We start from the raw sequence: 27,698 nt of genomic DNA, 5'->3' as shown, positions 1-27,698 counted from the left end.
ACCCATGGCACAGCCCAAGTTCACCAAGCGGCCCTCTGCCAATAAGATGATGTGCCGTGTGCAGTAAAATGGAAGCCACACCCATCTGTGTAAAGTAAAAAGCTCTCAGTGGCATATGGTGAGCATCCTTTAGTCGTAGCAGGGGTGCCATGGATGAATTGGCTGAAAAAGAAATGGACCCCTCATGCCCTAAGCTGGGTAGTTAAAAACGCCTATCACTGGGGTAGAGGGGCAACCCCGACCTCTGGAACCTGGTGCCATGCACCTATTGCACTAATGATAGCTGCAGCCCTGCATTCTTTCCATGATTGATCGGCAGCTGACCTTATGGCGTCAATCCGTGAAATAATGCTGGCATTTTTGGCTTAATGGAAATCATCTCCAGCATAATGGCTCTCATCATTGACTAACTGGTGACATCAAAATTGCAGTGTATCCTGCCACAGAGGTTGTTCTCAAAAAATGGTCCGTGGTTAATTTGTAAGGGCTCTCATCAGGAGGCAGCTTGCACCAGCCTACTTCTCCTTTTAGAGCCGCCTAAAACAGAACCAACGAAAGTGTGGAGAGGATGTGGTGGAATGGCCAGGGCTGCCGACTTCGAAGCTGGGGAACCAGGTTCAAGTCTCGGTGCGGCTCAGAAAGAATCCTGTGATTCTGGGCAAATCACTTAATTTACCTATAAATGAATGTGTCCTTAACTGGTGCTCATGAAAAGCGCTGATGTTGGTGATTAAGTGCAGGTGCTAAGCACCGGAAACCTCCGGCACAAATTAAGCAGTGATATTGGTAAGCATCTAATTTGAGACTGGCCTTGATATAATTGTGTAACAGTGGCCTATCCTTATCAAATTGTTGGCGATCCCGACATAGCCAAAATATTGTAATACTACTGCCAATGCTTTCTTTGGCGTTCATGAGAAAATCTAACCAGCCCTGGCATCACTGCGACGAGCATCCCTCACATATGTGATTATAAACAAGCAATAAAGACAGAATCTGTCCAAGTGTAACAGCACAACATATGAGCTCTTGACGACAATAGCGAGGCTTGCTTGGCATGCCCTGGAAGTCCTGTATTATTCAGTAGGCGAACAGCCCTGAATCCTCCTGATTGAAGTCAGACTTGTTTGCGTTGCTTGCTCCTTCCAACACAGGCAGGAATTTACGCCTCACCACTTTCAAAGTCCACTAGCCGCCACTGGGTAAGACTGCAGAAATACTGCATGGTAACAGTAATAAAAGCCCACTCTATATTTGGCCGCTAGAGATTGGGCCCAGAAAATAATTTTCATTTGAATCCAACCCATCAAAGCCCAAAATGTATGCAGTCTTTTTACCTACTAGTTTGCTTTTAGCAGAGGTTTATCTGTTTACAATGTAACTGCTGTAAATAATACTAACGCAGTACAAAAGGGGGTGGTGATGGACGGAGCATCTGAATCAATCAAACACTCACACCCAGTCAAAAGATCTGGGTTTAATCCATCACCGTTCTTTAGCCCACTCTGCCACCCCAGTTCAGACATGGCTATATGCAAATCAGTCTGACCCTGTGCCTCATGGGAACAGTCCAGCCCGAACTGCCAAGCCATGTCTTCCCTGGACTGGAAACAAGCTTCCGAGGACCGGTTTCTGGCATTCCAGACGTCTTCAGCCCGGCTTGCTTAAATCCAGTGGCAAAGTAAGCAAGGGACTCACGTCTGAGCATAACCTGCCAGCGCAGGCACCCTTGCACCATCGTGCAAAGGTGTCCGCATTGTATGAATTATTGGATTTGTGCAGGAAAGGTCTTTTCCTCTTTCTATGTGTGCATCAGCACACATAGAAAGAGAAAAAAACGAGGATATATAAAGTTGTTTCTCCTTGTTGCGCAACCCCTGGGGAGGTGCACGATGTTGGCACATTCCCAGATTTAAGCTGTGCTATAAATATGACAATATGTCAAATAATGTGGAAGTTGAGTGGAAACACACACCGCAACGCCCATGGGACGCTTCCCCAATGCAGTATGAGGTAATGCAGTGACTTGTGCTGCGTTGGCTTACACTATATCTACGAGGCAATGAAAAGCCACACAGGGTGGCTTTTCGCGGCCTCGTAGATATGGGTCTGCACTCGGCGCCCTCGTAACGTCAAACAAGTGATGTTCCGGCGGCGCACGAGCCTTGAAAGTAAGCCTCTTTGTAGTCGTCTAGTACCTCCGGGTCCTGCAAGAGGTGGGTGAATATGGCTTGTTTGAGGCGTTCTAACACCGGCTCAAATTAAGCAGTGATATTGGTAAGCATCTAATTTGAGACTGGCCTTGATATAATTGTGTAACAGTGGCCTATCCTTATCAAATTGTTGGCGATCTCGACATATCCAAAATATTGTAATACTGCTGCCAATCCTTTCTTTGGCGTTCATGAGAAAATCTAACCAGCCCTGGCATCACTGCGACGAGCATCACTCACATATGTGATTATAAACAAGCAATAAAGACAGAATCTGTCCAAGTGTAACAGCACAACATATGAGCTCTTGACGACAATAGCGAGGCTTGCTTGGCATGCCCTGGAAGTCCTGTATTATTCAGTAGGCGAACAGCCCTGAATCCTCCTGATTGAAGTCAGACTTGTTTGCGTTGCTTGCTCCTTCCAACACAGGCAGCAATGTACGCCTCACCACTTTCAAAGTCCACTAGCCGCCACTGGGTAAGACTGCAGAAATGCTGCATGGTAACAGTAATAAAAGACCACTCTATATTTGGCCGCTAGAGATTGGGCCCAGAAAATAATTTTCATTCGAATCCAACCCATCAAAGCCCAAAATGTATGCAGTCTTTTTACCTACTAGTTTGCTTTTAGCAGAGGTTTATCTGTTTACAATGTAACTGCTGTAAATAATACTAAGTCCCAGATTTACTTATACTTTAACCCGGTGCAAACCGAGAGACAGTGAGTCAAATTGAGGCAAAGTGGCACAAAGTCTCACAAAGAATTTGACTATCCATCGCAAAAGGTATTTTGCGCTGGAAAGATGTGTTTTAGTCAGTAAATAATAATATTTGTCAAAAATATTTGTTTTTGCACTGATTTGCCTCACCTTCCGTTAAGGGGGCATTACTGAACACATTACTGGGATGGATCAGCACATATACCCATATCCAGTGCGTGGGATCCTTCTGAGTTAGTCTAGGCATATGAATTTGTACTGAAAGGCTATGCTTCCAATACAGTCCCTATGCTAGACAGAGCACACCTCCGCACCGTGATGTGAGGCTGTACCTCATGGAAGTCTGCATGCTTGTGTGCCAGAGGAGGGGACACCCCTAGTAGCCCAATCGTAGTCTCTATGACTCGATACTCACTTTTCCATCTTGGGAAATTCAGCAGGTTTGGTTGTTGCATTGCTCTGGCTGGGTGAATACTTTGCAAAAGTGGCCTTTTTCTGAAACCTTTACCTTAGGAATATGAAGGACAATGTGTTAGTAATAAAAATAGAAAAATTGATTTCTGCAACCTACATATTCTCAAAAGGTCCCAATATTCATATGACTGTGGCAAACTTTAAAAAAATGTGAAAGCTTTCCGAGGTTTCAAATGTTTCCATTGAGTTTTGTGAAGTTTTGCAATGTCATGCCTACCTACAGTCACATCATGGCCTCTGTTACTGCCCTAGGATTCCAACCCGTCAATTGAATTACAGGCCACGCCACCATGAAGTAAGACTTAGCTGCTACTGCATCTCACGCATTACAGGCCCCACAGGAGAAAGATGCTTATGATCACACAGGCGAATTTCTGCTCAGTGGTGGCCAATTTTCTTTTGCGGTTTGTTGTACAACATAGTTGCAATATTTTTTTGTTGTTGAAAAAACTCACAGTGAAAGAACGGTCTGGTCTTGAACTTCCTCGTGGTTACCACCCAGGATGGTGCATCTGAACTGGGTCATCACTGTGGGCTGGTGCAAGGCAGCCACACATTTTGAGCTAAATAGCGATTCCATTGATAATCCGTTAGATTTATCAAGTCAACTCAAGTCAAGTCAATAATCTTTATTCGGATATTTCATTATCCATAAAAGTACAATTTTACACACATAATCACGTACATGGTCCGTTAGATTTATCATAAGCACATACAGGAAATCTGGGCTAGGACCCGACCTTCTTGGCCAGAGGTCTAGCTCATGTAGGATGTACGTTGCAATGGTTTAACCAATGGGTGTCTTCCAATGAAAATATTATTTCTGGCATCACTCAAATATCTATGTTCCAGTAGCCTTATTGCCGCCACTGAACAGGAAGCCTGCATATTTTGTTTCTCTCTTCCAATCGCAATTTCCACAAGAAGCCTCTGTATACGCCTACAGCATTCTCTCCTTGCATCCCCATTAACAGGACACTATTCCCTTGTCTGCAAAACTCATTTTCCATTTGCGCGAGCCTAAATAATGCTCAAGCTGCAACATGATTACCGCCCACTGGCCTGCAACGATGAATATGCAAAATTGAGAAGTAGCCACAGAATGCCTCAGAAACAGCGATATCGAAGAACCCTCCCCCCTCGCAATAAGCATACGAAAGCTGGTCATTGGCAGAAGGGCTGCAGGGAGGCGGTGTGCGTGGATTTGCAGGGACCCTTAGAGTGGTCCTGTCATTATGTACCTTGGCTTCCTCTACAATGCAGGAGACAGAGAATAGCTAACACCAACAGTAAGATATCACCTGGTACCTGCTACAGCTTATGAGGAGAACAGATGCCGAATGGGGGGCTTGCTGGTTTCACTGGGGAAATCAACTTGTGTTTTGCATAACTCTTGTTATTCACATGAATCCAACCAGCTGTACTTTGCATACCATAAACAATTGTCATAGGACCATCACTGAAAAGACTGAACACATTCTCACTCACTGGCACTGACACACATGCTTCCTGTTTGGAAACTGACAAAGTTCACTTGGCAAGAGAGATGGACAACCTACACGGGTAACTTGCAGGACTTAAGGCGGTTATTGTCAGAGGCAGTAGGCATGAGTAGGAGATGTAGCAGCAATGTAGTGGCATATATAGCAACATAGTTGTCTATGTGCCTGGTCCTTGTGACCCTTGTGCGTACTGGCAGTGGCTTATAAGGCTCACAAAAAGAGCCCCACAGCTGATGGATCTCCTGTATCTATGAACATCGGGCATCAGCCCATCACGAGGCCATCGCCTACAGATGGCTGTCCTACATTACACTCTGGACATACCAGAGAGCCATGACATTGAGACTCCCTCTCAGGCAAAGTCATGGCCTGGCTTGCTGACAGTGACTCAGAAGAAGCTAGAACCTGAGAATAGGCAGCACAAGAAGTTGGCCTAAGGGCAGGGGATGGATATAAGTCACAGAGTGAGGTGGGGTTTACCCACATTCAGAAGTGAAGACTTTCGAATGAGCAGCCTCCCTTGTGTACTTCCATATATATATATATATATATATATATATATATATATATATATATATATATATATATATATATATATATATATATATATATATATATATATATATATATATATATATATATATATATATATATATATATATATATATATATATATATATATATATATATATATATATATATATATATATATATATCACAAACAAAATTCTCCCCACTCAGAAGAACGGCACAGGCTGCCTTTGGATGCTTCAAAATGTATTTATTCAAGGCACGAAATCGGCAGCTGCCTACCGATGCGTTTCGCCACTAAGGCTTGGTCACGGTTACTGTGTTCATTTCATGGTGCTATTTACATAGTGAAAACAAAGTGCATAGAAGAGGGACTACAATAGATCCACTCGGCCGATTTCGGCCGCCATACTTGAGTGGTACATTTCAATAAACATATATTGTCATAATACTGCATTTTCAAATAAAATCTAATGCAAAAATAATAAATCTAGCCCCTGTGGGCTGATCATGATAAATTATTCGTGAAATGAAACTGGAGAGTCGGCTCATGTTAGCGAGCTTTTGGACCCGTTTCGGCCGCCATCTTAAAATAATAGTGACGTAACACATTAGTTACTGAATACATAACCAAAACAGTGTAAACAATAATAATTCAGTCTCGCCCCAGTGGGCTAATATAATGTCCCAGATTTCACTTTCTAGTGATTGTGCAGGTGATGCCCCAGTGGGCTAAACAGTTGTGACAATTCCGCCATAATTATATCATTAGGCCAGTTGTTGTTTGTAGTCTTGTTCCCCTATGTAAAAAGAAAATTAGTGGTTTTAAAAAACAATTTATGTCAAAATATTTACACATAAAAGCAAACGAAGGAAATATCAGATCTTAGATGTTCAAATGTCCTTAGAGGTGGACTGCCAGTTCCTCACTACAATTCATCCCAACCGGGTGCAGTGTCTCGAAATCAATAATATATTTTGATTCCAAGATTCTCAATTGGTGCAGTCTATCACCTCCTCTCACATTCTCTTTAACTGCATCTAACACCACATATTTCAAAAGGTTGTCATTTTGATTGTGGTGTGTTTTAAAATGTCGAGCAACTGGGTACTGTTCATTGGTATTTCTAATTGCTCGCTTGTGTTCTAGTATCCTAATCTTGGCCCTGTGTTTGGTACTTCCAATGTAGAATTTTCCACAGGGACAGATAAGGCAATACACACAGTATTCAGTGTTGCAGTCAAATGGACCCTTAATGTTGAAAAATCTGGAACTGTTAGGCACTCTGATTTTGTTACAGTTGTTGCTTCCCTTACATGCTTTACACTTCATGCAGCATTCAAAGCCAGTGAGATTTCTGTAATGTACTGTTTTTTTATGTGTGACCATATTTTTACTCAAATCATCCTTCAGAGATTTGCCCTAGCGATAAGTAATCTGTGGGTGTCCTTTCACATAATTACTTAAAAACTTATCAGTTGTCAAGATTGGCCAATTTTTTATCAGTATGTTTCTCAATCTGTATGCTTGACCTGAGTATGTGGTAATGAACCTTACTGTTTCTTCATCCTCACTCGAAGGTTTTTGTTTGGGGACTAGTAGATCAGTTCTTGCTACTTTGTCTACCCTTTCAACAGCTTGACGGATAGTTTTTTCTGAATATCCTCTTTCTTTGAAACGGTCTATCATTACATTTTTCTCCATTTCAAAGTCACTGTTACTACTGTTGTTCCTCTTAGCTCTTAACAGCTCCCCAAAGGGGATGCTCTGAATAAGAGTGTATGGATGAGCACTGGTGGCAAACAATAGGCTATTCCCTGCAGTCTCTTTTCTGTGGAGGCTGGTAACTAGTTTGTTATTCCTGACCTCCACTTGTGTATCAAGGAAGATGACCTTTTCTCTGCTAATCTGTGAGGTTAATGTGATATTTACCTCGTTGTTGTTGAGGTTAGCAATGTATTCTCTCGCACTTGCCTCATCTCCCTTCCAAATGCAGAAAACATCATCTATGAAACGGGTCCATAGTATCACCCTTTCACCCTGGTCACCTTGGCTACTGGACACTTGCTCCTCCCACCAGCCCATGAATAAATTCGCGTAGCTGGGGGCGAAGCAAGTGCCCATCGCCGTCCCCTGTATCTGCCTGTACAACTGATCATCAAAGTAGAAAAAATTATTAGTCAGGCAATACTGTGTCATTTTGGCCAACATCTCTGTGTGTGTCACATTGTTGATAGATCTTGCTCTCAGAAAATGCCTAATTGCCAAGATACCAGTTTCATGTTTGATGGAAGTGTACAAGCTTGTAACATCCATAGTAATTAGAAGGTAATCTGGTTCCCAGGCTAGATCATGAATTAGGTTCAAGAAGTGCATTGTGTCTTTAAGGTAAGCTGGTAAGGACATTACAAAAGGCCTCAGGTAGTGGTCTATGTATCTGGATGTTATTTCTAGTTGTGACCCTATAGAGGACACAATTGGTCTACCTGGTGGAACTAGTGGATCTTTATGCAGTTTTGGTAGGAGGTATAAGACCGGGGTTTTTGGATATTTACATCTCAGACTCAAGTACTCCCCCTTCTCCAGTATACCACTTTCATACCAATCTACTAGCATCCCATTAAATGTCTCATATGAAGTTTTCAACTCTTCAACAGTTGCTTTACAATAACATTGTGTGTCGCTTAGCTGTTTGAGACCCTCTGATAAGTACTCAGCTTTTCCCCATACCACGACATTCCCTCCCTTATCAGATTGACGTATTACAATAGAATCATCATTTCTAAGGGAGTCAAGTGCCTCACATTGTTCTTTGGTTAAGTTGTGCTTAGCTAGACCTTTAGTACTATATCTTAAGTTTTTTAAGTCTCGAGTAACACTTCGTTCAAAAACGTCAATAGCATCGCTCTGAACTACTGGCACAAATCTAGACTTGGGTTTAAAGCCACCTTTACTAGATATATCAGGTATCTGTTCCTCAATGTCAACATCTTCATCATCAGTTCTGTCTGCTACATTTTTTACCGTTTCTGAAGTAGACAAAATCAGATTCTCTGTGTGGTCTATTTCGCCATCTTCTATTGAATTTCAGTACGTGGAATTTGAACCATTTTTTAAGCTTCAATTTGCGAATAAAGCAAAATGTGTCTATGCGAGTTTGTACATAATCTAATTTGCGCATGGGGCAGAATGACAAACCCAAAGCCAATAAGTCAATTTCAACGTTGCTCAACTCACGTTTGGAGAGGTCGACTACAGTCATCTTGTCCCTTTTCTTGCTCTTGTCAGCATGGGCGCGGGTGCGTTGGAATCTCCTTTTCTTTCTTCCCCTTGCTTTTTGGTTCCTCTGAATCCTCCGGTTTTTCAGAGGAATTAGATTATGTACAAACTCGCATAGACACATTTTGCTTTATTCGCAAATTGAATTGAAAATCTTCCTTTTATCTAGATATCTCCCGAAATCTTGGACCACGAGGTGCTTATATCTCTTAGAGTCATAGAAACACAGCCTGCCAGAGGAGTGGTTCAAAGAGCAATTCAGAAGAGGCACCTCTGCAGGCGTCCCTTATAGAAACTCATTCAGGACCCTACAAAGATAATCATGGGAAAGAGAGGGCTTGAGGGAGTCAATGCTTGAGGGAGTCAATGGCTTGAGGGAGTCAGTGACGTAACATAAAATGATGGGGCACCCCTGCAGAATGTGAAGAGTCACTTGCATCTCACAAATATTGTGTGGAAGGGGGGCCTTTTGAGGGGGTTTTGGGCCCCGGAAAGGTTTACGCCCTTTGCACCGCAAGGGCTGCAGGGGCCTGTGTTACACTTCTGGGGGGAAAGCCATGTGCAAACTTGAGGTAAGTAAGAGATATAACTGCAGCACACACATGTTGTCAGATACGGGCAACTAGTCAGAATGGGTGGTAGGGTGGCAGAACCAGTGCCACAGTCGAATCAAGTATTTCCCTTAAATGTAGTATTCCCTGACAGCTACCACATAGAAATAGGTGGGCAACCTCCATCTTTGAATGGACTCCTGTGATTACCCCAACATCCTTTTTCATGTTCCTTTTTTATGCTGATGGAGGAATGTTGATGCCTGTCAAGTCAGAACCTGGATGAATCATTGTGGCACACATCACAGAAAACCAGCCCTATCCTGCACCAGGAACACTGGTATCTCGGAAGCACCAAACCAAATGGGCACTCAAGGGGATAGTTGCAAAGACCATGAGGCAGGTAAGGAGCGACCCATGGACACATTGGGGTGAGGACAACAAAGAGCATGAGACAAGCGGGCAAGTAAGTAGAGTAGAATGGCATAGAGTTCAAAACCTGTAGTGCAATAGAGGTCGTGCTTTTTGATTTTAGGTTCTCTGGCAGTCCCATTGACCCGGGACAGACTTCAGTCCTTAGTGATCCCATTTAAAAATAGCTTCATATTTTTACTGGTTGTTTCCTCATTGAGAGTGAATACTGCAAATCACAGAACGAATAGGAGACTGCAATAAGCAGAAACTCCATATCTCAGAAAGAAAATGGAATAAATCCTTGTAGTTACAATAACCTTTAAAAACAACTCTTCGAAATGCAGTTACGTGATATCAAAACAAGAACTCGCTACAATTGATGAAAGACAAAAGGTACCCTATAGCGGATTTTGCTGTTGGAGAATTGTTTGAGGATGCTTGTAGGAGTTTAGTGGCATAACTTCATGGCATGGTGCAATGTCCTCTTCGTCCCTATATGAGTCCCCATCTCATTGGACTGCAGAGAAGAACTCTAATACGTCAATGTTCAGAGCATCTGATCCTGTGACATCATGTCAACGCTTCCTTAGTCAGATGTCCCATCTCTGTGGTGAAAGTTGGACGGTTAGGGGATGAAAAAGTGAAACACATTTCTCCTTTCATTTTCATATGTAGGTCACACACATACTTTAGGAGGGCAACTCAACAATAGTTGAGTGGGCAGGATAACCCTCAGTAAATTGAAAGATCTATCATTTTTTAGTTTCTTTAGAGTGATTTGTTATTTAGATCGGGGAGTAGGAGTGCTTGTGAGTGGGCTTTGGGTGGTAGTCTTCTGTGATAGACATTTTTAAGCTAATTGTAGTTTAGATTATGTGCAATCCAAAATAAATTTTAGTGTCAACCAAATAATTAGGAAGCTGCCCTCATACACCATGGCAGATGATGTCAGACAGACCTGCAAACATGTTTCACCTAAGCACACCAAACTGCCCACACTAACCCCCCTAAATCCAATGAATGGAGTAGGAAAGAAACCGTATTAACCATCTTGAGCAGAACGAGCCTCCACCATGTCCCCACCTTGATGATATCAAAGCCATATTCGCCCAGTGTAGTAATTTTGGCCCCCATGAAAAACAGTTTAGCTCAGGCCTGAAACCTTTTGTAAATCTCTAGAGAAGGTCAAACTCAAAATACTGCAAAGAAAAGATCACAACCTTTGCGCTTTGTGACGTCACAAAGTTTATTTAGTTTGTACAACTTGGTTTCCCGGGGAAAAGTTTCTTACAAAATTACTTTTAGGGAAAAAAATTCCAACGAAATCAAATTTCTCAAGATTATTCTTTTTCTAAAAGTAGGAAATGCAGAGCCATTCTACCGTAAAAGAAAATTTTAGGCAATTATTATGACAGTTTTTTTTTTTTTTTCATCTTCGCACCATTCATGAATTTGGCAAATTAAAAATAAAAATTGATTAAACAAATTAGGTATATAGTTTATCGTCTTTCTTCACTCCTACAGATTTGTTGAACTCAACAATTTATCAATAGTTTGCAATACCGTTCATATTTCTACCACTGTACTTCCAACCACAAACCCATACTCCAATAAACCTGGGACACCCACACTGTACCCAGCGGCATAACGTGGGTTGCCAGCACCCAGGGCAAGGCAAGCATTGCACCCCTTAACTCTTGGAAGGTTAGTACTTCCTGATGCACTCATTTCTTTTCTTTTAAAATGTTTACCCACCAAGAATTTTGCCCCCCGGGCAACCGGTGCTGTGGCACCACCCATGCTACACCATTGAATCTACCGCACAACTCCACTTGCAAACAGCTTAATGCACATCGCCTACACCATTGTTATAAGTGACTTTAGTTATGACGTTTAAGCTACCAGAGTACCTCAGTACTGTGCATTAACATCACCACTATGTTTATCTCTAAGTAAAGGCCAAATAAGAAAGTAAAACGAGTCGGAAAGTAGAGAGGCGAATGAGGCAGTAATGTTAAGTACCCACTAAAGGTTGAGATACCAACATAAGAATGCTTTTTGGCTACAGTACGAGCATGAAAATGGTTTATTTCTGCCTGAGACATGAAAAGCCTTTAATTTCAGTGATTACCCTTCACCAGCCCAGATTAGGGTTTCTACTGAAGTAATTGCTTCCTACGAAACAAGCGTTTCTAGATAAAATATAAAAGTCAGGTTTCCATGACGCCGAGTGCCAGCAATCAGCCAAAATTGCCCCTTGTCGGTGAAGCGGCAAAAAAGAAGGATGGAAAAGATCTTCGACAAGACGCAATCTGTGAGGATGAGTGGTGGAGAGGAAGGAAGAGAACTTCATTTGGTAACAGGCGGTCAACGAAGGTGAATGGTCAACGAACCATGGGACAACTTTAGAAGGTCAATGATAATTGAAGGATGCCACACCTACTGTCTCATTCACACAGCAGCAAAGCTTTTAAAGAAAGAAAGTAACACGTGGGATCCATTGCAAATATCATATTAATGTGAGTAAAGAATTAGCTTATTGACACAGCAGAAGGGGTGAGGGGAAATATGGCGCCATGAGGTGTGACAACCTTCAGCTCCAGGGTTATGGCTTTGAGCTTCATCTTTCAGAGACAAAGTGTTAAGATTCTAATCATAAAAACAAATGGGATTGCTATCAAAATGATGTTGGGAAAATGGAGGAAAGTTATGACATATCTTGGCTAGTTTTTAAGATGCCAACACTAATATTCAATGTAGTGAAATGCAGTGTCACACAAGAATGGTGGAGAGATCCTATGGTGCAGCAGAGGAACAGAGTGGAGATGCTAATACCTAAAGATATTGTAAGAAAAAAAACAAGAGCAACCCATATGTCCCTGTGAACTGGGTAAAGCTAATCAGCCAACAAACTATTGTTCACAAGGAACTCATTGTTAGGATAAATCAAGGAGTATTGGTAGTGTTTGTAGTTAGAACAGCAAATTATATCCTTCTAAATACTGTTTATTGTATTGGTTCAAAAATGAATTAATCAACGTTTTTAGATGTTTGAAGCCCACAAACAACAAAAAGATTCCATCAAGCCCACTTCTAAAGATAACTGAACTGGAGAAACATTAATCTTATGTGGAAACCTTAAAATGAGCAATGAGCTATATGCAGCCATACGGGTTAAACAAGTAAGTTAAATGTAGTAGCATGCAGCGATCCACGAGACAAACTCATCTGGAATATCATGGGAGTGCTGCGACTGCGATATTAGAACTTTGGAATGTTGGGAACTGCACAAAAGACAACATAGTTTGTCAGGGCCAATAATGGCAGGTATGGACTTCTGTTCCAACATTACAGGTTTTTTCTTTCTGTTTCTCTCTATATTATTTAGTACATTCTACTCTTATATGGCGGAATGTTCTAATAGCGTTATCACAATTCTGCCTAAGACTGTACCGGTTGATAAAGGTTGCCCACCTCATTTTAGACTAAAAGTCAGGTAGAAGGCCTTCGACAACCAGTAGAGTCAAGGCTGTGGTCTTTAATGCAATGATGACATTCTCAGGAGCACAGAACACAGTCCAGGAAGCTGAATTATTAGCTTAAGATGGCTACTAGAATGATCATGTCAGGAAACTCCAATAGGAGAGGATAGCTTTGTGGTTGTGGGGGGGAGGGAGGGACAAGAAAGAGAGAGGCTTCCCTGCAAGTCACATTCTGCCACAAAAATGCTGATAATGAACAACAGGTGGCTGTTGATAAAAGGGAAAACCAGTTGAAATTATTCTTAGAAAGGCCAAAGAGAAAATAGTGCTGAAGAAGCAAGAGTATAGCTTGAGAACAACACTATCTGTTTGCAGTTCATATGTATATAATACACTGTGTGTGTCAAGAATCATAGGTAAGAAAAGGCGATCATTCGATGGGCCTGGCAAGCCCTGCATTTTGTCGAACTCCACCAGATCTCAGAAGGCCTCACTTGTGGCAGCATTTAAACATGGCTGACCTTCGATTGTGTTTTAGTTTAATGCACCAAAACGCTTGTTTAGCATATTCACGAATCCAACAGAATGATTGCAGGGAGAGGAGTCCAAGGCATAGGTTTATCTGTGAGGGGAGAGCGAAGCCCAAAGAAATGCATTAGTCACGCGTGGAAATGTTAATGTCTGGTTTCCATGGAATCAGCAGCACACCAGTTACAGGCACACATCCCAGTGAATATTTGTAGTGTTATATGCTAATCTTCTCTTGTGCCCATGCGCAGAGCATTGGCTCCAGTTTTATGTCTGTGTGATCTCTGTATGTCTATTTTTTGCCATGGATGCTATGTTGTGATTTGCAGTTAGGTATCTTGTCATTTGTTTTTGAAGGAGGCTGGTGGCTAGCATCATTATCTTGATTCTTCCTCCATGCCACTGTGTCTCCATACCCACTCCTGCAAGATGCAGTCTTTTTCCATGATTTAATCTTCCATCTGTGCCAATTGCTGTTTCAGTATGAGGTATGGACTGAGCTAATAAATATCTCTCTTGCAGGGGATCATCCTTCTTATTAATTTGCATATACTTATGTGCAAAAGCCATCCATAAACCCAACGGTGACTACCGGCACGGCTCTATCCCACCTCCACACACACAACATGCAGGGTTCAATTCAATTGTAATCCTTTAGGGAGGGCACGTGGACTGGTGGATGACTCTGAAACCTGGAGATCTGAATCCTAATGATAGCTAACACCACATGAAGAATGCAACATGCAATGTCAATCCAGATACTAACTTTGTGTGTCCACCTTAAGGTGCGGCATGAACTCTAATTCAATGAAATGCCAGGGGTAGCAGAGGTGACACTCTCACTCTGGACAGCATCACATGGTTGAAGCCTCGTTTCTCCTTTAATATAACAGCTACAGTGGTTCAAAGAATGAATTACATACAAGCAAAAAACTGTTACAATGATACATAAATGTAAGAGAAATTAATATATATATATATTTTTTTTTTTATAGGCCACAAAAACCATTCAGGTGGGGGGGGGGGGGGGGGGGGTCATGAGAAGGTACCCATAATCAATCAAAAAAAATCGCTAAAGCAAAAACACTCTTTACTAAAGACAACATTGTACAGAAAAAGGATCATTTGAACAATACATGAAAGGTGCACGTACTGTTACACAATAAGTAACAATTGAAAAACACAATATAGAGTGTAAACGAAAAAACAATGGCAGAGGAAACATTTTTAAAAACAAGTCCAACAGGTCACAAGCACAACAATGGCAGTGAATGCTTCTTCCTATCCAGGGCACAAGTCCTAAAAAAGAAGTGGGGGGACTAACCTAGTTAGGCAATATGCAAGTAACATCACAGTGTGTGACATCACAGCACATGACATCATGGCGCACAACATCAAGGCACACATCACAGTGCATGACACATGGCATCACAGGAATTGACATCATAGAAAGTGGTATCACAAGCCACGACTTTACAGGAAGTGGCATCACAAGAAGTAACGTCATATCCAAAGCCCTCATGTACATGTTTAACAGGTCTATTATGTATACGTTTGAGCACGTTGCGAGAATAATAGCACAGTGAGCTATGGACGATGATATGTGACTTCTACACCTTGCAATCCCCAGTTTTATGTAACACAGCCTGTACATTTATTTCAAACTTATATCATTTATTGCACATGTAATATGCATGTGTTGATGTAATGCGCTCTGACACCCTGCATTGCAATGAGTAGGGCTATACAAGAATAAATAGTGGTACTTTAATTATTTCAACGCCTCCTCAGGGGAAGCAATCTCTATATAAATGCAATTTGTTTTGTGTAAATAGTGAGAAAGGCCAACACATCTGATATTCTTACAGTGCATGCATATCTCCTAAACAGGGACTGTACAAAGTGAAAAGCTGCCTCTCTTAAGTATGTGTGAAGTGCTAACATGGTGTGAGCCTTTGTTTCCCCTCCGCTTCATTTACAACAGGTGTGAGGTTCCTGACTTCTCCCAGCCAAGAGGCTTGAACAAAAGGAGGCTGATGACCCCTCAAATTTGCCCTGTGTTATGGGCCCAGCAGGAGTCTTAAATTAGAAAGCCCCATCCCGCGCGGTGCACATTGTTGCTTGTTGAAGATGGAAAGCAGACAACATGCAGGCGCTGCTGAAAGTGTCCCGGTGTTAGGAAATGACACCAGGACGAGTTCAGCACATTATTCAGTGGGGCCCAAAATCTTGACTGGGTGGACATCGTTCACCCTGTGAAAAAAAGTGGGTGGACGGTCACATACCCCTGACTCGTGCCCTGCTCCTATCTTTTGTATGTCCTTTAGGCCTCACCCTTGTATTTGATTCAGAGGGTCCTTGGTAATACCAAGAAGAGCAAACTATCAAAAGTAAATAGTTCTTTTAGAATCTTATTGAAATTTTGTTCCTGCCACTGCATTCTAGACCCATGAGATTAGCAGTAGGAAGAGCAAAGCTAGGGAAACAAAAAGACACATCAGACTAGAAAAGGATACCCTAGGCATTAATAGTTGATGACCAAACGGTCTGGCAACCAGGAACTTCCCACCACTGACATTAAGGCTACATAAAGTTCAAGTAGATTCCAAGGAATTGAACACACATTGCAAACCTTTTCCTAAGCAGAGAACTGATCCTGACTGAATGCCAGTTTCAGTAAAGGTACTTGTCACGCTATTTTTTGTTCCAGTCATCTACTTCTCAGCATGCTTCTTCCTGGAGGTGTCAAATCTATCCTACACCGAGGTAGAGCAACCCGACCCCTGTCCATAATCTTCTAGGACAATTCACAAAATGGTAAGCAAACAAGATTTTAAGAAAAAATACGAGTTTCGAGCAAATACTTCTATTCCCCCCATGAAATCAAATAAAAGAACGACAAATAGCAATGCTTAAAAAAAGCTACTAGCAGAGCTCGCGCAGCAATATTGTTTTTTAGACGTGGCAAATCCATTTTGTTTATAGCCCTCTTTCCAGAAATAAGGACTTTGCTGAGGCCATTTCCCCTAACAGCAGTGTCGCATTTGTTCTGAAATAGGAGCGCTGATCAAATCATGAATATTATTTTTTTTTAGCGCGTGGTTGCTTTTTAACTGGTCCTGCTTAGAAAGGAAAATTGAGGTGAACCAGGCAGTCACGCGGGCCTCCCTGAGAACCCGAGATAGCTGGTTTGCTCGTCATTGACTCACAAATGTAATTAATTCGGTTTCTTAAAAACCCTAGAAACGTTGCAATTAATGGAAAGCTCACCCAAGAACATTAGAGGGCCCGTCTGAGGGCGGCGGGTTTCAATTACCGTATTTACCCTGACGGAGGCGGCTGCTACATGCAGTGATTACCTGAGCTGGCACCGGGACGCGTCCAGCCGGGGCTGGGAACGGAGGGGGTCGGCGAAGGACGCCTCCATGCTCCGGTCTGAAGACAGAAACGTCAAAGGAGGGACGCCTTAGGAAATAAAGGTCAGCCAAATCTCAAATGTTATTTTGGAAAAATTGCGCCAAAATTTGGGAAAATGACGCATAATCACGCGATTTCCTACGAAACACACTAGTGAAAAGGCCAAACGAAATTCCGGAATAAGAGCATACCTTGCGTTCAAAAATTACTCACAATACCAGTACTGGTCGAGGGAGAAAATGTCTCCCGCTGCACCCTTTCTGCTCAAACCAGTATATCCACAAAACATTTTTATTTACGCTAGTCTGCACAGCAAAAACAACTGTCTTAAATGTCCCAATGTGAAATTGCACTAATTACGCACATTAATGCATCATAACAGAAATTTTGCACGGGCCTCATGTTTGTTTTATGGGTATCAAACATTGCTTCATCGAGGATGAATCCATGCTGTAATGTTAGTATATCCGCTTGGGATGGGGTTACAAAACTGTGGAGATGTGTTGTTGCCACACTTGTAATCCTGATGGGCCAGTAGCTCCAGTTACCAGCCCTATCGAGATTACAAGACCGCTCAAAATGAGATCCAATCTGCTTTTTATCCACTTCTTCACTACCAACAGGCAATATTGGGCTCCCGAAATATTGCTAAGTTTGCTTCTTCGCCGACCCCCAGGTGTGGAAGATGTGGTCTTTTGAAAGCCGATGATGTACACCTTTTCTTTTTGAGCCATAAAATCAAAGCGTTCTGGACTGACCCTGAGAGCATCATAAAAGATATTTTAGGGGCAACAATAGTCCTAAATTTTTGATTAGTTCTGTTGGACGTAGATGAGACCTCCCGTAGTCTATTGAGCTGGGAGCGAAGCAGCCTTATGTTCTATTTGATACTTTTAGCAAGGAGGGAAATTTGTAAACGGTGGATAGAGCCATCCCCCCAATTATTGCTGATTGGATTAAGGCTGTCAATTGGACTTGGCATATGGATTGGTAGTGTATGATCGGAAGGCCTACCGAGATATGGGCGGATCTCTCTAGGTGGTGTGAAATTTGGAAATATCTTCAGATAGAACAAGGACCTCCTATGATTACACCAAAGCACCACTCCAGGAGATGGCTCGACTTGGGTGGCTTAGAGCGGTGGAGCCATGCGAAAATGCAACAGATCTTGAGGCGGACAGATAGAACGGTCTGAGATTTGCTGGTGCTATGGATATGAAGACAAAAAATAAAGTTGAACTTATTCACAAACATCTTGTTAAATAAGAATAGATGTGGCATAAATTGTTGCAAAAATCAGAATAAGGGACACACTTTGCAACTTTTGCAAGGTTGTCAGTAGTCCTACACAAAGGATGCAAATAATAACCTTGCACATCCCTAATTTACACACAAGGAACATAAGTGGGAATTGTAAGCAAGGACAGTGATTATCTTGAAACCTGACATGATTCCAGCCCTCATAGAACAGAGATGGAGCAGCAGTAGGCAACTCCAGCAATGTCAGTGACAAAGACAATCATTGTGGCGTTTATGCAGTGAAATGGCAAAAGCATCAGGAACTAGACATAATGGATGCAGCGTGGTCAGCAGTAGTGCAGGCTCCCATTAGGGCACAGAAGACGCCCAGGTTGGGCAGTGATAATGTGCAGACAGCCGCTCTGCAAGCTTCAAACAGGCATACACAGCTGGTGCAATGCCGGTCAGCAATCTGCATGTGCTAAAATCTCTCAAGTACAAAGATTCGGTGCAGCATCAAAAAAGTGCAAGGTTTCACCACCAGAAACAAAATACACATCAATCAGGAGCAGTAAAAGGAGGATGAGTGGCCTTCCCTCTCAAAAATAGTACTTTATGGCCAGGAGCTTTACAAGCACCCTCTGCACAACACATGTACAGCACAGCTAGAACATGACAGCAGCAGTTCAAGCTTCCCTCGCATTCAGAGCAGGAGGGGGCTGAAACTAAGGAGGGATTGATGTCATTTAGGGGTCTTAGATGTGAACCCTGGCTTCTTGCCCTTTACTCACAGAGGTAGCTGGAGCTCCACTCTCTTTATTTTCTGTACATTTCTTATTACACGAATAGAGAACAAATAACATATATTATCCACTAATAGTGTAATATAAATGAAGTACAATACGCTAGAACATGCCCTTCAATGGCAGCTGAGGTCAGTAAAAAAATGTTTTTACATGTATGTTGTGCGTAAGAGAGTGTGTTTATGTGTGACAGAGTGCATATGTGTGAATTTGTGTGCATGTGTAAGTGTGTGTGTGACTGAAAGTAGAGGTCAAAGGGCATGTGACATCACTTCCCTATCCCTGGCATTCATAAAGGTAAGCAAGGACAAAATCTTGTCCACACCGGCTACATCTCATATAATTTCGAGCTTTTTGTACTACGATTGTAATGCAAAATGCCGTAGATTATGCTATTATGCCACTTGCGTAATTCATATCTCTTTCAGATAAAAACCATATTGTGGGAGCACGAGGCAATGCTAACGAACTGAAAGCATTATTCGAATTGTGCAAGATTTAGATTTTTTGCATGAAATAGATTTTTCTCTGTGACATGCAATTCTTTATAATTTTGTGACATTTTGCTTAATTTCTGCAAAGGATTTATTGGAGGTGGTGGTGGGGAAGAGATCACAGTCAGGAGGGACATATGATGATAGTGGCGCTTGAAACCTAGATTCGCCTTTTTGTATGTATAATTTTACTTACTCACACCATGAGAGCTTTTTACAAAATGCCATGAACCAAGGAGCCTGCCTCTTCTCTCAGCCATGTATCTGCGCATTTCTGATTGACATCTCTCCCTTCCCAGGATGAGAAAGCCTTGGAGGTGGTGCTGGCCTTCAGCTACGGATGAACTCCTGTCACATGTCTTTGGGAGCAGCTCACAAGACGGCTGTCTGGTGATGTGCCCTACCAGAGCTCCTTCCAGCCCCCTCCCTGCAGCTGTCACGGTCCCTGCAATCAACCACCCTGCAAAGGTTGCCCCTCCCTATCAGTGGCCACAACCCAGGGTGGCTTTTGCCCCCCCATAAAACTGCAGGGAGCTGCTGGGGATGCACCATATATAAGGTTTACAGCGACAGGTGGTAAATACGGGGCAGACGGATAAAGAGAAGGAAGCCAATAGCAGGGGTTCCTGTCCAAAGCTGAAACATAAGTCTGCCCATTTTTATGGGGGATGGGGTAGTTTTTTATAGCGCAAACTTGACTTGAAGGTATCAGAGCGCTTTACACGAGCACCAGTTGCGTTACAGACGTGCACATTCATTTTGTTAGGCACTGGAAGATAAACTGATATGCCCAGAATCACAGGACGTTGAGTGTCCCTGCTGAGACTCGAACCCAGTTCCCCAGCTTCGAGGTCAACCCCTCTACCCATTGGCTGCATCACATGGTTTAATTAGACTCACATACCTTGCCAGCTGGAGTACGCAGCGCTATGCCACACGCAGCAGTGCAATAGCACCAGTGTCCATGAGCAACGACAAGGGAGGGCGGATACAGTGCAGCGACTCGTTGCAGTCCTGAAGGGCCTTCCCCCCATCAGCGGCTCACATTACTCCATTCAGCGGGAGCACCAGGAGACACAAAAACATGCACAACTCCTGCAACTGTTTTTGTGCGTTAGGGTGTTATCAGGTGCTTGCAACGACACATAGTTGCCAGCATCATTTTTCTGCGTAACCCCTGTTATCTTTAGATTGGGCTTGGTCACATTCCTCAGGGATCCTCTGTGCTATGTTATTTTTTTTGTGTGCAGTGTTATATAGTGCATACGTGACCCCATGGTATTAGAATGCTTTACATGAACACTAATTACATTACACAGGGACACATTCTTTTTTTTTTTTTTTGGTAGGCTCTGGGAGATTAAGTGATTGCCACGACTCGAACCTGGTTCCGCAGCTCGACAGCTCTGGCCGTTACGCCACATCCTCTTTATCAGTATTACGAACCATTCCTTGAGAGACCAAGCAAGGAGGCATCCAGACAGCCTGGCTCATACGCAGCATCCTAAGCAGAAAGCATGCACTCCTTGCACGCTACAAGGCACACTCCACTTCCGGCCCATGTCATTTAACATATCAGTGAGGGTAACGCGCTTCTCACCAGTGCCACAGACCCTGCTCTGGCTCCACCGAGAGCCCTCATGGGCGCCTCCACCAAGAGACAAAACATTGGTGATACAACATTTCATATAAATGTTCTTTAGAACAATAGGAAAGGTGATAGACGTTAGTGGACAAGATTTTTGTAATATTTATTTTACAATCCGCAGAAGCAAAAGGTGAGCCATGACGGTGGTCTTTGTAAAAGTCTCATGCTTTGCTGCGCCAGGTGAGGTGAGATATGGGTCAGTAAAAATTGGAGTAGAAAAAGTATAGAACTTTTGATATTATAACTGTTGCCTGGGCTACATGTGGCAGCCATCTTAAGTGGTTGGAATCTCTTGCCACACCTGACACATGGACAGCACTGTCTGTGTCACGCTCATGTCACTGCCTAGTGTGTTGGTGATAACCTGCAACCCCTGGATCAATTCATTACATTGCTTGTGATATTTCAGATCACCAATTTAGTGTTTCATTGAGCCTGTATTTCAGGAATGCTGCATTGGAATTTCAGTGTGGTATTGTGAATAGTAGCCCCATAGGATTTCCACGAATATGTTGTGGGGATCACAAGGAAAAAGCCTCTTTGATACCCGATCAGTCCTTGCTTTGTGGTATATATACCCAGATAACCCTTTTGGAACACAACTGAATTATCTGTGGTGCTTTAACCCCTTCGCTGCCGCGGCAATTCCGCCGCAGCGCTAGGGGGGGGCCCGAGTGGCGCTCGCATGCTCGTGACGGAGCCGCTCCGTCACGAGCCGCGGTTGCGCTGTGCTCATGACGGAGCGGTTCCGTCATGGCCCCGCCCGCTTAATAGAACGCGCCGCGCAGGCGCGAAATCAGCACCGCGCAGGCGCGAAATCAGCGCCGCGCAGGCGCAGCGGCAGGGCCATGACGGAACCGCTCCGTCATGAGCACAGCTCAGCCGATGCTCATGACGGAGCGGCTCCGTCATGAGCATGGGAGGGGTTAAACCAGGCTCCGTTGTCTGTCCTGGGAGTTGGTTTCTCTTGTACTGTGCTGCATTGCATTGCATTGATTCCTTTCTATAGACCGTTCATGACACCGGTCTGTCCCAGTAGCACCGCCTGCGACCTGTTGGGCTGTGGCACCCCTCGCTTGTGTGCACTTTTGAGAAAGTGTACGTTTATAGTGAGAACTACATCAAGAGCATTAGGGCCATGAGTGTGGGCCGTGGGAGGGGGCGCTTGAGTTCTGTTTGTTGCTGTGAACTATGGACATCATTTGGAGCTAGTCAGGGGTCGCAGCTGTGACCTCGAGCCGGATCCCTGCTACTCCTGGCACAGTCTTTGTGACCCCTGGCCTCAGAGGAAGCAAAGCCTTTGCCTCCTCTGATGCCAGGGGTCGCGAAGCAAGTGCCCAGAGTAGCAGGGAGCAGGCGAGAGGTCGCAGCTGCCACCCCGGACTACCTCCAAATGACTCTATGCTGTGAACTTTGTACTGTGCTTAGGCATTACATACCTACAGACCAGCATTAGGGGCACAGGGCGAGCGAGAGGATTCCCTCTCAAGTGTGCCTGTTTAGGAGACTGTCTATAATGTGACGGTAGCAAAGTCACCTTTTCCCTGTACTCACCAAGCAGGGGGGAATTCATTATTGGCCCTGAAGGAGGGAGGAGGCTTCCTATTAACAGGGTAGTTAGTGTCTGAGGAAGAGCCAGAACCCCTCCTGGTTGAAGAAGGCATTTCCAATTTAGTGATTATTGGAATTAGAACAATGAAGTGGAGTGTTGCAAAAGAAAGAAGGCAGTGGATGAGAAAGTAGACAGTATGGGATGGGAAGGATTTTCCAGTAACTGGCTAGTGAACACGATAAGACTGGCACTGGCACCTCTCCACCACCTCCTCAGAACCATCCTAGGCCTGAGAAGTCTACACCAGAAGAAAGAAGGTCATGCTTGAAGAAAGGGGCTGAAGGTCTCCTGACTCTTGGGACGCCCAGGTATGGAGCGGTCAAGTGACTCACCTCCTGTTTGCCTGCTCCAAAAAGAGAAAAAGCAGAAGACCTCCTGAATCCAAGTAGACTCATCTGACCACTGATGACTGGACCCCGGAGGAGCACGGGCTGGAGAAACAGTTGGTGGCTAAAAACCTGCAATGAGGACCTGAGGGTTGCAGGAGTGACCAAGAGTACCTTTTCCAGCGGTTGAAGAAAAGTGATGTTTCGCCTCTGGTGGGCCGGGAATAGGTGGTGTAGCTTGCTCGATCCCTCAATATCATTTGACAGCATCTACTGTATTGTCCAGAGAGATCCTGGGCCCTTATTTATGAGGTCTTGCGTCAGTTTTGCGCCGCCGGTGTGTCACTTTTAGTGATGCACCAGAGGCGTACAAAATGCGCTTTGTTGCGCCATATTTAAAAAGTGACGCATCTAGGTAGATGTGTCACTTTTTAAACCCCTGCGCCACATTATACCTGCGTCAGGTATAATGTATGCAGAGGGGGCGTTCCCCCGCAAAAAGCCTCGTAATAGTGACACAGTTAAATCTGTGAGATTTCACTGTGTCACTTTTAGGATGCTGTTGCGTCAAAATCTTGCGCCTGCCTCACAGCAGGCGTAAGACTGATGCAAGCCCTTTCACATGGGGCTTTCCCCATGTGAAAGGACGCATTGCTGGAGTTGCGTCACTTTTGTGACACACTCCAGCAATGCGTCACTTTTGTGCTTACAGATGCGTCAGAAATACTGACGTATCTGTAAGTCCTTGCGACATGATGCGTCATACATTAAATATGACGCATCATTGGTGTCTCAAGGAGTGCGCAGTGAAAAGTGACGCATCGCTGTTTTCACGCAGCGATGCGTCATTTTTCATAAATTAGGCCCCTGGAGTTTTGCTCGGAAGCCTTTTGGTATTACCAGACAGTCTGTGTTATAATTCAGATGCAGCCACTCTAGCATTTCAGGAAAGTCACTCTAGATTTCAGAAGCAACTGTATGTGACTTCATAGCAGACCCCGTGGTCTTCAAGAATAAACCCGTAGCATTAAACAGGTGCTGTGATGGTATTCCATGGACCCTGATGTGGTACTTGGCGCAGCTCCCATGGCACTCAAGATCAGGCTCACTTTATTTTAAGGTATTTCAAAAACCAGACTGGTCCTTCATGTTCCAGAATAGACCCTATAGCACTAGAAGGAAGTCCTGTGGCATTCTGCAGCCACCTCATACGATATTTCATAGCAGCACCAAAGGTATGAATGCGCTTTGGAACTGTTGGAGCCTGCCGTGAGCAATTTTGGCTTAACATGGCGCTCCAACAGTCTCTTGTAAATATGCCCCCAGTGTGTGGTATGTCAAGAACCCCGGGGGGGGGTGTAACACAAGTCCCTGCAGTCCCTACGGCACAGGTGAGGATCCTTTCACAGGGGCCCCTAAACCTTCAGGGGGTTCCTGTCAGGTCAAGGATAATGGATATCCATGAAATATGCAAAACTCTGGGGCCCCTCAGTACATTCTGCAGGGGGCCCATCAGTTAGCATCATGCCATGGACTCAGTGAGGTGTTTCAGAGCAGCGCTCTGTGATTTCGGAGTTGCCTCTGTGGGATTACAGCAATTCCTCTGTGGTATTCGAGAGCAGCCACAGAATGGAGTTTTTGGCCTACTTTTCTTCATCATTTGCCCGGGTACTTATGTTATGTTATGTTATGTTATGTTATGTTATGCCTCTAATTATGTTTCACGGCTGACATCAAAAGGCGCGTTCTCAAGCTGAGGTGGGAAATATTTCTCATGTGTGAAAAAAAAAGAGTTCCGCTTCGGCAGAAATATTTTATCTCTCTGACTCTAAGTGGTAGGTAAATGATACACTATTTTGATCTATTTAATCTAAACTTAACACGCAGATAAGTATTTTCTGCATTTAATTTGTTTTCTCATTCTCTGTGTGGAGCTACCCCTGCCCCGCCTACTCCCAGCGCTTAATTTGATGAAGAATAAGTGGCAGTGGCCAAAGCTTTGCTAAGAAGCCTGCGTCCGGCAGCGGCGCACAGAATACCAAGGCTGCGTAGTTTGGAATACACCTCATTCCTTTCCTTCCCCTTTATCTCTCTTGCAGGTTCCTGCTTTCTCCTTTCAGGACAGTTTTCCCATCTTTCTCTTTCTCATTCTTTCTCCATTGGGCGTTTTCCCTCTCTTGGTCTCGGGAAATGTTGGATGAGGAAGCATAAATGCCAATCCCAAAATAAGAGTGCCAGTGGGCCCTATGGACACCATTTGGGAGTATTTCCAAACCTTTGCCCCCTCTGAGTCCAGGGGTCGCACAGGAAGTGCCAGGACTAGCAGGTCGGAGCTGCTACCCCTGACTACTCCCCAAAAATGTCCATGGTGGGCTCCACCGACCCATAAATGAGCGCCAGTGAGCCCTCCCTGCCCAAAAATGAGTGTTGGTGTCATCCACTTGCAACCACTGGCTCAATTTAAGTACTGTGCACCCCACACCATCAGTGCTGCATGCGCAGTTAACCAAGGGCTGGGGCAGGATGTAGTCCACAGCAGATATACAATTCTGAAGACATGCCATTTTCGTCAATGAGCCATAACAGAGCAAATAAAAACAAGGACTACTTGTGACTAGAAAACAGAATGCAGACCCTTTACTTAGAGTTTCAATGCTGTACCAAGGTTCAACCAGCACTACAATTAAACTTTTTTTTGCAGATGACCCATATACATAGATATCTCTAATTGTGAGAGCCATTCCATTTGTTTTTAAAAACCTAACTGCTAACATGCCTCTGACTTTCAGATTCATTATCTTCTTTTGAGAAAGAATTTTCAGAAAGTGAAGAAGGGCAGCAGTCTTAGTGCGCCATCTTGTGGTGATGCCAAAGAACAGCAAAAGGCTAAAACAATTACACTTTTGTGCTCAAGTGGTTAAAAAGAAACTTTTCTCACTTCCTTAAACGAGAGATGGAAATCAATAGTTAGCTGGGCTGCCAATCAAAACGTATTTGCCTTCTCATTTTCAGGGCTAATAACTTTGCGGCACAGAAGCCAGTCAAGCTCAACGAGTAGACAGAGTGACTCTGGAAGCCATACAATGAAAAAATTGACTTCAAGAAGATTAGGATATTAATATGGACAAAGTGTTGCAGAAATGTTCAGGATGAAGGTGGCCTTCCATCTGAAAGATCACAATCTTCAAACCCTTTACACTTAGTAATACTGTCTTAATGGGCCTCAAACACACTACTATCAGGCCTAATTAAGGAAAGTTTCACTTTGTTGTAGAATTTACAAAAGACATACTTTAAGTATAAAGAAGAGTCACTGTTTTCCGTTTCACTGATTTTAACATATGATACAAACGATGCAGTCAGAAAACAATTGTTCTGTGTTTATTTAAAAAAATGAAACAAGGCAGAAATAAGGTATCTACTTGGGGCCAATTATTACTGCCAGGCCAATAGCTGTGAATGTTGACTTGATAGTTTATTTAAAAAAATAAACATAATTTCTACTGAAACCTAGAGAGATAGGCATTCAAATGCTACACTGCTAATGTTTTTAGGGGTAACTATTGTTTTATTGTATTTGACTACTTAGCGAACTAAAATCTTACCTCATCAATGTTCGCATTACTCATCTAAATGAACATGGAAATATGCTGGTTGCAACTACATTTTTTCCACAACCAATTTTATTAAGCAAATGATCATCACAAATGTGGCATCTCCACACATCGAGAGCACCACAACAAAATCAGTTCAGCAATTACACAGGCTGCAAATAATAGAGCAGATTCAGAATAGGCTTAGTATAGAAATTCCCCAAAACCCTACCCTAACCCCCAACGCTACCTCCCCCCCATTCTAAGAACCCCCCCCCCCCCCAACCCCCCCCACCACACGTGTACATATAGCAACAGGGAAGAGTCATATGTGGGTGTAATTCCACCAGGGCGTTACGGCTGCGGACCAAGACTGTCACTGCGATCAGATGTCCTCCTCCTGCTCCGCCGGGGGGTCCAAGGACAGACCACGGTAGTCGGCCCAACGCTTCCAAATTTTGTAGTGTTTGCGCGGACACCCCCTCGCCTCAAATATCGGTCCCTCCAGACCCATGAAATAATCCAGCCCAGCCTTCCACGCCGACAAGGGGGGAGCCCTCACTGACTTCCACGCTCGGGCCAGGTCCCGCTTAGCCACGACCAACCCCAATAGCAACAAGTGGCGCTTATAAACATTACCACCAATCCCTTCCATGATATGCAAGAGGCCCAGCCGGTGAGTACGGGGAAGATCCCAGCCCAGGACCTCAGCTAGACAACTCCACACGCCCCTCCAGAACCCAGTCAATCGGCCACACGACCACACCGTATGCACCAGAGAGGCAGGCACCACTCCACAGCGCAGGCATTCCGAGGACACAATCAACCCAGCCTTCCACAACCGCTCACGGGTATAATAGGCACGATGCA

At 43.8% G+C, this 27,698-nt stretch overlaps 1 protein-coding gene across 1 annotated transcript in view; it reads right to left on the bottom strand.

The window, feature by feature from the left end:
* Positions 1-27,698, bottom strand: part of CSMD2 (CUB and Sushi multiple domains 2) — a 1,651,801-nt gene that overhangs the window by 792,654 nt on the left and 831,449 nt on the right. The window lies entirely within an intron of this gene.

Source organism: Lissotriton vulgaris, chromosome 2_1 (assembly GCF_964263255.1).
Source record: "Lissotriton vulgaris chromosome 2_1, aLisVul1.2, whole genome shotgun sequence".
Lineage (NCBI taxonomy): Eukaryota > Metazoa > Chordata > Amphibia > Caudata > Salamandridae > Lissotriton > Lissotriton vulgaris.
This window is presented reverse-complemented; position numbering and strand designations above follow the sequence as displayed.